The sequence below is a fragment of the Myodes glareolus genome, chromosome 3 (genome assembly GCF_982192425.1).
Source record: "Myodes glareolus chromosome 3, mMyoGla1.1, whole genome shotgun sequence".
In the NCBI taxonomy this organism is placed as follows: domain Eukaryota; kingdom Metazoa; phylum Chordata; class Mammalia; order Rodentia; family Cricetidae; genus Myodes; species Myodes glareolus.
Genome location: NC_142028.1, coordinates 115,048,784 through 115,058,011, shown reverse-complemented (window position 1 = coordinate 115,058,011; position 9,228 = coordinate 115,048,784).

The window sequence follows — 9,228 nt, the reverse complement described above, 5'->3', positions numbered from 1 at the left end:
TCCACTATAATCAAGTTGGTGACTATCCTAGTTGTCATCAGAGAACCTTTATCTAGAAACTGATGAAAGCAGATGTAGAGATCCATAGCCAGGCACTGGACTGAGTTCTGAGGGTCCTGCTTAAGAAAGGGAAGAGAGATTGTAGGAGCCAGAGAGGAACAAGGTCATAATGGGAAAGCCCACAGAGACAGCTGACCTGAGCTCGTGGGAGCTCATGGACTCTGGACCAACAGTTAGGGAGCCTGCATGGGACCGATCTAGGCCTTCTGCATGTGGGTGACTGTTGTGTAGCTTGGTCTGTTTGCAAGATTCCTAGTAGTGAGATCAGGACCTGTCCTTGGTACTTAGCTGACTTTTGGGAACCTGTTTACGATGCTAGATTACCTCATTCAGCCTTGATGCAGGGGGAGGAGCCCAGTCTTTCCTCAACTTGATGTGCCATGCTTTGTTCAAACCCATCAGAGACCTGCCCCCTTTCTGAATAGAAATGGAGGCGGAGTGGATGGGGAGTGGGAAGATGGGAGGTGGAAGGTGGGAAAAGGAAGAGAGGAGGAAGGGGAAACTGTGATTGGTATATAATATAAATGAAAAATGTTAATCAAATAAAACAATTCTATATATTTCTGTTACAAACATAAACTGAACTTTAATAAAGATCCACACTATTTAAACACTTGCTTTATGGTTCAACCTCCAGTTGACTTTTGTGAATGATTCATGTGCTCCTGGAGATCATATATATCTTTTGTTGTTGAGAATAGTGTTCAGCAAAGGTCATTTTAATCATTTTTTTAAAATCAACACTCATATTTGCTATATCCTTATTGATTATTTGCTATTTTATCCGTTACTGTGAGAAGAATTTCAAAATCTTTCATGTTGACTATTTTCTCTCTCTTATTTTCTCTATTTTGATACATCTTACAAAATACAAGCCAGTATACAACTGCTGCGTCTTCCTGGTGCACAGAAGCCTTTCTTCACTAGGAATTGACTTATCATTTGGCAATTTGGGGGACTTATATTAGCACAATTCAGCATAGTTTCTTTCATATTTATTAAATAATTAAAAGATTTATAGCCTATATTCTTTTATGTTCCTCACTTGTATTGCTTATATGTGTATATGCATCATTAGCATATATATAAATATATAAATATCATAAAATGTGTCCCAAATTTCCATGTCATTAATTTTAAATATACCAATTATTTCTTATTTTTATTATGATTTCTCCTTTGGACTTTTGGCTATTTAAGGGTGTGTTTCTTAAATGTATTATAGAGAGATTTCTTTTTTGTTTCACATTTTATTATTTTAGAATTCCATATATTATATCTTGAACACATTCTTTTTCCTAACTTCTCTCAGATTCTCCTCCTCCCTCCCCATGCAACTTGTATATTTTATTCCCCTTGAAACACAAACAAATAGCAACAGAAACCCAATACTAACATACAACAGCAATGCCCTCCGCCACATATACAAAACCACGCAACTTATATATGTTAAGCAGGTATTCCTGAGTATGAGGCTTGCCTTGAAATGTGATTGACACATTTACTATCATACCATTGAAGAAAACAGAACTTCCCAGCAGCTTTTGAAGTATAAAGTTTTTCCCTGAACCTATGAGCTATCTACTCTCTGGTTCTTGGCCCCATTAACAGTTTGAGGTTTGAGTTCCTTCTCATGGAGTGGGTTTTAATGTAAATTAAAAAGTGTTTGGATATTCGCACAACATTTGTGTCACTATTGCACAAGTGGACAAATATTACTACCAAGTCATTATTGTAGCTAGTTTGTAGGTGGGTGAAATTGATGATTACTTTTCTTCTCCAGTAGTGTGTGTAGCATCTTCCAGTACTATCATCACTAGTTAGTGGAGTGAGACTTCTAGTTGAAAGGCAGCTTGATTTCTCCATACTGTATTTTTCTAATCATTAATTACTGTTGCTTCAAAATTAACATTCTTAGGTTGGCTATACTCCACAATACATACACACATGCATGCATGTACATGCATATATACATATCTATCTGAATATGTGTGTAACTTCTCACATTTGAAGCAATTTCCTATTATTATACATTGTTTTCTACTATTATTTTCTTAGCATATGGCAGAATATAAATTGATTCCTTCTAGTAGTTCCCTAGAACCTAAAGAAGTCCCTTTATTTCTCTGATTGATTTTAAATGTCATGTATTTGTAAAGTTTGCTTTAACTGACAAATACGAAGAGACTGTCCATATTAATGAATCACAATGTTATGTTTATTAAGCATAAATACCATGAAATATTTAAATCCAGATAAGCATTTTTATCTCTAAAACTGTCCTCATTTCTTCATGGTGAACACTTCCAAAATGCTTTCTTACAGACTTCTAGAATGTAGCTATTGCCACCTACTGTACCCTACTGTGTCCAGCAGAGCTTCCTAACTGCAACAACGTAAGTTCAGGACTCTCTCCCACTCCCTATTCTTTACCATCAACATTTGCAGATTATACCAAATGAGTTAAGATCTTAATATTTTCTTCTTTCTTTTCCTTCTTCCCCCACTCTCCTTTTTGTTCCCTTATCCTCTTCCTCCTTCCTTCCTTCTTGCATTTCCAGAGTCCCCTGGTACCTTTCTGGCATACAATTTGTTATACAGTCAGAGATAACATTGAACTTCTGATCTTCTTGCCTTTACCACCTGAATTTTGGGAATACAGGTATGTGCCTCCCTCCTTCATTTTATGTGATTGTATGGAATGAATATTGGGATTTACTCATATTAGGCAAACAGTCAACCAAATTAGCTGTATCCCCAGCCTGACTTTCTGTTTTTATTTTCCTCACTTACTCCCTGTAACATAATGTTTCCTAGTTTCAAAACATGTTGGCAGTAATGACAGAACTCCATTCTTTTTCTAATGGATGAATAGCAAATGCCCCATTTGTGTATTGTCACATTTTCATTATCTATAATAAGCTGATGAACATTTTAGTTTATTTACATTTTGTGGTTGTTTGGAATAGTGATACAATGAACGTAGGAATGTAGGTGCTACTTTCTTTTACACACACCCATGTGTCAGGGATCATATGTTCTTTCCATTTTTAATTATTTGAGGAGATTCCACATTGTTTTCTTTAATGGATGTACCAATTTACAATCCAGCAGCATGCAAGAGTATTCTTTCCTTGGTATTTGATATTTTTAGACTTATTTTTTAAATGTATTTATTTAGTGGAATACCCTGGTGTTTTCCAGGCATGTATGTCTATGCACCTGCTGTGTGCAGTTCCCTCTGAGGTTGGAGGAGGGCATAAGATTACATAGGGTTGTTAGCCCCCATGTACATGTTGGGAGTAGAACATAGGATGTCTTGAGGTGTAGCCAATGCTATTGACTGCTGAACCACCTCCCCTGCCCCATTTTTACTCTTTTAAATATAATATCCACTCTTAGTGGAATAAGGAGATACCTTATAGTTTAGTTTGCGTTTAATTGGTACATATAAAAATATCAATTACCTATAAAATAAAACTTAAAAGAGGAATTCATGACCACTAACCCCATATATATGATCATTGTGTGTTGTTTTGTAATGTTCTACTTTAGTGAAAGTGATTTTCAACACTAATCTCCTTATCCTTCTTCTTCTTCTTCTCCTTCTCCTTCTCCTTCTCCTTCTTCTTATTCCTTCTCCTCCTCGTCCTCCTCATCCTCCTCCTCCTCTTTCTTCCTCTTACTCTTCCTCTTCTTCTTTTATTTTTTTGGTAGAAACTTTTGGGCTTCTTATGTACACATCTGTAAACAAGGATACTTTGATGCTTTTTCTCACTTGTTTGCCCATTTCATTTTCTTGTCTCCTTTGAGTGCTGTATATAAAACATCAGCATTACATTGAACGGACAGTCTTTTTAGTATCTGTTCTTTCTGGGAGCACTCTGGAGTTTTTTAGTGGTTAATATATTGGCTCTAGGTTTGTCTTAAACAACCTTTATTATGTTAAAGTATGTTACCTCCATGCTTAGTCTCTATGATTTTATCATGAGTGGATGCTAGATTTTTGTCAGAGACATTTTCGAAATCTATTGAGAAGATGATGATGTCATTTCAGTCTTTTATTCCATTTATGAGCTGAATCTCATTTATGTAATTCCATATGTTGAACCAACTATACATCTGTGTACTGAAACCAACTTAACCACAGAGAATGAGCCTTATGAAGTGATCTTGAATTAAGTATTTTATTGTGGATTTTGAATTTTGATTCACAAAGGATATGAGCCTGTAATTTTATTTTTTTTTGTATTTCTATTTTCTTTTGGAATCAGCATAGTACAAGCTTTATAAAAATTGTTAAGAGTGATAGATGCCCAGGTCACCCTGCAGTGCTGGCTCCCCCCTCCCGCCTGCCATCCCAGCTCCCATCCAGGTACGAATTCCTATATTTCTCCCTTTCCCCTGGGGCCATAAAATTTCCCCAGCTCAGCAGCCTTGCGAGCTGGGCCTGGGCTGTAGGCACATCCCGGCTGGAGGCAGTTCCTGGGTCTTAAAGGCCTCCCTGAGGATAGGTGGACCGGGTGCCAGCTCAGCGACATTCCTGACCAGCAGGGGCCCTGACTTCTAGCAGAGGGCCATCGGAGGGGTGAGTTTGCTTCGGGCCCGTGGCAGGGTCCCGGTGAGGAGGAGCTCGGGCGTTCCCCGACCCCATAGATGCCCAGGTCACCCTGCAGTGCTAGCTCCCCCCTCGCGCCTGCCATCCCAGCTTCCATCCATGTACGAATTCCTATATTTCTCCCTTCCCCCTGGGGCCATAAAATTTCCCCAGCTCACCTGCCTTGCAAGCTGGGCCTGCATTGTAAGAGCATCCCGGAAAGAGGGAGTGCCTGTGCTTCAATAGCCTGCCTGAGGAAAGGTGGGCATTCTGTCAGTGAAGTCCCTGCCCAAGAAGGGAACCTGACCCGGTACCAGAAGTTCCAATAGAGAGCATTTGAAGTAAGAGATGGGCAGACGCCAAGGCAAGACCTCATCCAACAATCTGAAAAACAACATGAAAACACCAGATCCGAAGGACCCTACAATAGAAGGACTTGAACACCTTAACCCAGAAGAAGTGGAAAAAAAGTGCCATTATGAAAGCAATAGAGTCCCTTAAACAGGATATGAATAACTCCCTTAAAGAATTGGATGAGAAATATAACAAAAAGTTTGAAGAAATGAGTATAGAAATAGATGAGAAATATAAGAAAAAGTTTGAAGAAATAAATAAATCCGTGAATGATACCCTGAGAAACCAAGAAAAAACAATCAAACAGGTAAAGGAAACAGTTCAAGAATTGAAAACTGAAATGGAGGCAATGAAGAAAACACAAACCAAGGGCCGGCTGGATATGGAAAAACTAGGTAAATGAACGGAGACTATAGAATCAATATAACCAATAGAATACAAGAGATAGAAGAACGAATCTCAGATTCTGAAGATACCATAGAGAAAATAAATGCTCTGGTCAAATAAAATGGCAAATCCAACAAATTCTCTTCACAAAACATTCAGGAAATCTGGGACACAATAAAAAAACCAAATCTAAGAATAATAGGGATTGAAGAAGGAGAAGAACTGCAGATCAAAGGCCCAGAAAATATATTCAACAAAATTATAGAAGAAAACTTTCCCAACCTAAAGAACGATATTCCTATGAAGGTTCAAGAAGCATACAGAACACCGAATAGACTGGATCAGAAAAAAACATCCCCTCGCCATATAATAATCAAAACACAAAACATACAGATTAAAGAAAGAATTTTAAGAGCTGCAAAGGAAAAAGGTCAAGTAACTTACAAAGGTAAACCTATCAGGCTTACACTGGACTTCTCTATGGAAACCATGAAAGCCAGAAGATCCTGGATAGAGGTACTGCAGAAACTAAGAGACCATGGATGCAAGCCGAGACTACTATACCCAGCCAAGCTATCATTCGCTATCAACGGAGAAAACAAAATATTCCAGGATAAAAATAAATTTAAACAATTCGTAGCCACAAATCCAGCCTTACAGAAAGTAATAGAAGGAAAATCGCAACCCAAGGAATCCAACATTGCCATCACTGCCTACAATAACCCAGACATTTAGCGACCCTTCACAACCACAACTCAAAGAAGAGAAACACACAAACTCTACTACACACACACACACAAATAATTACCGGAATCAACAACCACTGGCCATTAATATCACTTAATATTAATGATCTCAATTCACCTATTAAAAGGCACAGACTAAGAGATTGGATATGAAAACAGGATCCAACATTCTGCTGTTTACAAGAAACACACCTCAACCACAAAGATAGACATCAACTCAGAGTAAAGGGTTGGGAAAAGGTTTTCCAAGCTAAGAGACCTAAGAAACAAGTGGGCGTGGCCATTCTAATAATTAACAAAACTGACTTCAAACTAAAATCAATCAGAGGGGATGGAGATGGATATTTTATACTCATAACAGGAACAATTAATCAGGAGCAAGTCTCAATCCTGAATATCTATCCCCCTAATATAAAAGCACCCACTTATGTAAAAGAAAAACTTTTAGAACTCAAGACAGTCATCAAACCACACACACTAATAGTAGGAGACTTCAACGCACCTCTCTCACCAATGGACAGGTCAATCAGACAGAAACCAAACAGAGAATTGAGAGATTTATTGGAGGTATTGAATCAAATGGACTTAACAGATATCTATAGAACATTCCACCCAAAAAGGAAAGAATATACCTTCTTCTCTGAAGCTCATGGAACCTTCTCAAAAATTGACCACATACTCGTAAACAAAGCAAACTTCCATAGATACAAAAAAAATATTAGTAACCACCTGTGTCTTGTCGGATCACCACGGAATAAAGTTAGAATTCAATAACAATTCTAACACCAGAAAGCCTACAAATGTGTGGAAGTTGAACAGTCAACTACTGAATCATCCCTTGGTCAAGGAAGAAATAAAGAAAGAAGTTAAAGTCTTCCTTGAATTTAATGAAAATAAAGACACAACATACTCAAATCTATGGGACACAATGAAAGCAGTGCTAAGAGGAAAGTTCATAGCACTAAGTGCCCAATTAAAGAAAACGGAGAAAGTACATATTGGAGACTTAACAGCACACCTCAAAGCTCTGGAAAAAAAAGAAGCAGACTCTCCCAGGAAGAGAAGAAGATTGGAAATAATCAAACTGAGGGCTGAAATCAACAAAATAGAAACACAGAAATCAATCCAAAAAATCAACGAAACAAAAAGTTGGTTCTTGGAGAAAATCAACAAGATTGACAAACCCCTATCCAAACTAATCAAACGGCAGAGAGAGAACACCCAAATTAATAAGATCAGAAATGAAAAGGGGGACATAACAACAGACATAGAGGAAATTCAGAGAATCATTAGATCTTACTACAAAAGTTTATATGCCACAAAGTTGGAAAATGTACGAGAAATGAATTGGTTTTTAGATAAATATCATATACCAAAGTTAAATCAAGACCGGTGAACAATCTAAATAGACCTGTTAGTCGCGCAGAATTAGAAGTGGTTATCAAAAGCCTCCCAACCAAAAAAAGCCCAGGACCAGATGGTTTCAATGCAGAATTCTACCAGAACTTTCAAGAAGAGCTAATACCTATACTCCTTAAGGTATTTCACAATATAGAAACAGAAGAGTCATTGCCAAACTCCTTTTATGAAGCTACAGTTACCCTGATACCAAAACCACATAAAGACACAACCAAGAAAGAGAATTACAGGCCAATCTCACTCATGAACATTGACGCAAAAATTCTCAACAAAATCCTGGCAAACCGATTCCAAGAACACATTAGAAAAATTATCCATTATGATCAAGTAGGCTTCATTCCAGAGATGCAGGGCTGGTTCAGCATACGCAAATCCATCAATGTAATCCATCATATAAATAAACTGAAAGAAAAAACCATATGATCATCTCATTAGATGCTGAAAAAGCATTTGACAAAATCCAACATCCCTTTATGATAAAGGTGTTGGAGAGATTGGGGATACAAGGATCATACCTAAATATAATAAAAGCTATTTACAGCAAGCTGACAGCTAACATCAAACTGAACGGAGAGAAACTCAAAGCCATTCCATTGAAATCAGGAACAAGACAAGGCTGTTTTTCCCTATCTACCTATATTCTGCCCTGTGCAGGCCCAAAGAAGTCCTTTATTAACCAATGGTGTTCATAGCATTTAGAGAAACATCAAGTTTGTCTTTAAGTTGATCTTGGCCATGGCCTGGTTGTAAACTGCCTTTTATTTGTTGAGGTATGTCTCTTTTATCCATAATTTCTCAAGGACTTTTATCATGAAGAGGTGTTATATTTTGTAAAACATCTTTTCTGCATCTAATGAGATGAATGTAATTTTTTACTCTATGTTTGTTTACATGGTGGATCACATTGATTTAATTATAAAAGTTAAACCATTCCTGCCTCTCTGGACGAAACTTACTTGATTTTGGTGGATGATCTTTTTAATGTGTTCTTGGATTAGTTTTGCACCAATTTTATTGAGTAATTTTGCATCTATCTTCATAAGGAAAAGTGATCTCCTATTCTCTTTGTTTGATCATTATTGGTTTAGTTATCAGTGTAACTATGGTCTACTAAAACTAATTGGCAATGTTTCTTCTGTTTCTATTTTGTGTCATACATTGAACAGTTTTGGTGTTAACTCTTATTTGAAAGTCTAGTAGGATTCTTCACTAAAATCTGCCCTTTATGTGTTTTTTAAATTACTGCTTCTGTTTCACTAGGAATTAAGAGTCTATTTAAATTTCTTATCTGACTTCAACTTAACTTGGATAAGTGGTATTTTTTTTTTTGAGAAAATGATCCACTTTTTTTAGATTTTCTAATTTGGTGAATTACAATATTTTAAGTATGTTCTTTTGATTCTCTGGATTTCTTCAGTGTCTGCTGTTTTGACCCCCCACACTACATCTCTAATTTTGTATTCTTTATTGACCACTTTAGTTAATTTGGTATGAGATTGACAATCTTACTGATTTTTCTCCAAGAGCCAACTCTTCGTTTCACTGATTCCTCATTTTTTGTTTGTTTCTACTTTATTAATTTCAGATTTGAGTTTGATTATTTCTTGTTGTATATTCCCTTTGGGTGTGATTCTTCGTTTTGTCAGAGTTTTCCAGTGTGCTGCT